The sequence below is a fragment of the Carassius gibelio genome, chromosome A20, assembly GCF_023724105.1.
Source record: "Carassius gibelio isolate Cgi1373 ecotype wild population from Czech Republic chromosome A20, carGib1.2-hapl.c, whole genome shotgun sequence".
Classification (NCBI taxonomy): Eukaryota; Metazoa; Chordata; class Actinopteri; order Cypriniformes; family Cyprinidae; genus Carassius; species Carassius gibelio.
The window spans coordinates 459,854-462,838 of NC_068390.1; the positions used below are offsets into that span (position 1 = coordinate 459,854).

A 2,985-nucleotide genomic window follows, 5' to 3' on the forward strand; every position below is an offset into this window, starting at 1 on the left:
CTACAAGCTCCAGTTCTCAAAAATTCCAGGCACCATTGTTCTTTATGTTTGCCTTGTTCAAGTGTTTTAACATTGTTCGTTTTTCACTAACCACAAGGGAGATCCCTTGATACCCGAGAGCAGGAAGGAACACCGTTCCAGTACAGAGCCAGCAGAAGAGATGGACCGTAGTGATAGCAAGGTGAGGCCAAAGAAAGACCTTCGCCCGAACAGGGACTTGAACCCTGGACCCTCAGATTAAAAGTCTGATGCTCTACCGACTGAGCTATCCGGGCTCTTGTGGAGCAAAGAAGAGACGCAGGTGTCACGGGATGAAAGCTAGAAGCAGTTAGGACAAAGGACCATAGAAGGCACAATTACCATCACAGAAAGCTAAAGCAATACTGCAAAGCCCTCCCGTAGTCAGCAGGGTTCGAACCTGCGCGGGGAGACCCCAATGGATTTCACGTCCATCGCTTTAACCTCTCGGCCACGACTACGTCTAGCTGGGCAGGCCCAGTTGTCTGGTGTCACCCTGCACAGGCCAGGCATCAAAAACAAAATAGAGAAGAAAGATGAGGTGGTAAAAAAATGGCAACCTTCCCGTACACTCAACGCCAGAGTATTGCCGTGACTCGGATTCGAACCGGGGTTGCTGCGGCCACAACGCAGAGTACTAACCACTATACGATCACGGCGTGCCACTGGCTCACCCGAGTTAACCCCTGGAGCCCGAATAGAAGAAGCACCAGCGGTGTGTTGGTCCATCGAAGAGGGACTGGACATTTCGCAAATCAGTGGGAGGACCTTGAAAAATTCATGGACGCTTTTCCTCACGGCCTTCAGCGTAGTCGGCAGGATTCGAACCTGCGCGGGGAGACCCCAATGGATTTCTAGTCCATCGCCTTAACCACTCGGCCACGACTACAAGAACAGACCAACTCCTGCTCAGTTTGTGTGCAACACTGCTGCCTGACCTTCTTGCAAACATCCCAGCTCAGTCAGCAAGCGGACTGTAACCCAGTAAAGGGTTTCCTTTTTTTGGATACAGACATAATAACAACAAAACTTTGTGCACTTCTAAAGATAACAAACAAGATGTGCTGTCTGCAGCCTTTGTCTGCGCTGATCTTCATTTACAAACACGTCATTAAAATGAACTGTAACTCCGTGAATACTCAACGAAGAGACATGAGAGAGATATCTATAGAAAGCTTGACATGTCTACTTTTAAACTAAACGAGTGCTGCCTAAAACAAATGTTCTGTGATAAAGTAATCCATATGAAAACAAGGCGATGTGCTTTTTTCACGTCTCCCTTCATTATATCTAATGTGACCACGCCCCACGCTGAACGCTCTATTCAGATTCAAACTGAAGCGCAGCTTGAATACGCCCACACAGAAGAAAAAGCAGCCAGACTGTTGTTCAAGTGCTTTTATTTTACTGTTTGCTTCGCGATGAGAGGAATAACACATAATTCACCCCAAAAAGATGTGACGTGGTTGAGGATTTGAGAAATGGATTTCCTCAGAAAAAAAAGAATGAAGCACTTTATTCAGCAGAGATCATAAACATGAGTAAGTCTCTTTATATTTATTTATATACTTGTACTAGCTTTCACATAACGTCTAAACATTTTACTAGTTAGACTCTTTCCAAACTATAATTCTTGACTAAATGTATAATTAAGTTAAATATTATGAAGTTCCAATAACAATATACAAAACTATACCATTCAAAAGCTTGATGTAAATAATATACATGTAACAAATACATGTAACTGTAACAAATGTAACAAAAAATGGTGTTCTTTTAATTTACCCCCTAAAAAACCTGAAAAATGTCCTCTGCTATTTTCAACATTAATAATAATGATAACAATAAATGTTTTTTTTGTTGTTGTTGTTTTTTAGAAATTCAGATTGTTAAAAGGATTTCTTGAGGATTGTGTGACTGGAGTAATAATGCAAAAATAAAATTAGTTTGAAAGTCAGCTTTGATTGTTCCTAATAAACTGTTTAACTGCTCCCCCATATTAAATTATGTTGTGGGATAATTAAATATATTCTAAATAAACTACAAACTTAAAATGATATACATTTATTTTGTTCTCACGTTCTTTCTTGTAACACCTCCCTCTCAGTGACAACAGCTGACTGAGCGGCTCTTTATGCAGCTCATTATGCAGGGCTTTGTCTTCTCAGGTGTAAATCATAATGACATTCATGATAGTTGACGCCTACTCTCATATGACCTTTACCAACAAAAAGTGTCTTAGAAAATGTAAATCAATGTATTGTTTTCTGTAAGTGAGTAAACAAGATGATTTTCACATGAATTACAAAGAAAAATTCTAGGCTACAAGCTCCAGTTCTCAAAAATTCCAGGCACCATTGTTCTTTATGTTTGCCTTGTTCAAGTGTTTTAACATTGTTCGTTTTTCACTAACCACAAGGGAGATCCCTTGATACCCGAGAGCAGGAAGGAACACCGTTCCAGTACAGAGCCAGCAGAAGAGATGGACCGTAGTGATAGCAAGGTGAGGCCAAAGAAAGACCTTCGCCCGAACAGGGACTTGAACCCTGGACCCTCAGATTAAAAGTCTGATGCTCTACCGACTGAGCTATCCGGGCTCTTGTGGAGCAAAGAAGAGACGCAGGTGTCACGGGATGAAAGCTAGAAGCAGTTAGGACAAAGGACCATAGAAGGCACAATTACCATCACAGAAAGCTAAAGCAATACTGCAAAGCCCTCCCGTAGTCAGCAGGGTTCGAACCTGCGCGGGGAGACCCCAATGGATTTCACTTCCATCGCCTTAACCTCTCGGCCACGACTACGTCTAGCTGGGCAGGCCCAGTTGTCTGGTGTCACCCTGCACAGGCCAGGCATCAAAAACAAAATAGAGAAGAAAGATGAGGTGGTAAAAAAATGGCAACCTTCCCGTACACTCAACGCCAGAGTATTGCCGTGACTCGGATTCGAACCGGGGTTGCTGCGGCCACA

General features: G+C 42.8%; 3 non-coding genes across 3 annotated transcripts; all 3 read right to left on the reverse strand.

Moving 5' to 3' along the window:
- Positions 1–202: 202 nt before the first annotated feature.
- Positions 203–275, reverse strand: trnak-uuu (transfer RNA lysine (anticodon UUU)). Its single transcript has one exon. It is a non-coding gene; the product is annotated as a tRNA-Lys (tRNA).
- Positions 276–825: 550 nt separating this feature from the next.
- On the reverse strand, positions 826–907 carry trnas-aga (transfer RNA serine (anticodon AGA)). The gene has a single exon. It is a non-coding gene; the product is annotated as a tRNA-Ser (tRNA).
- Positions 908–2,542: 1,635 nt separating this feature from the next.
- Positions 2,543–2,615, reverse strand: trnak-uuu (transfer RNA lysine (anticodon UUU)). The gene has a single exon. It is a non-coding gene; the product is annotated as a tRNA-Lys (tRNA).
- Positions 2,616–2,985: the final 370 nt, after the last annotated feature.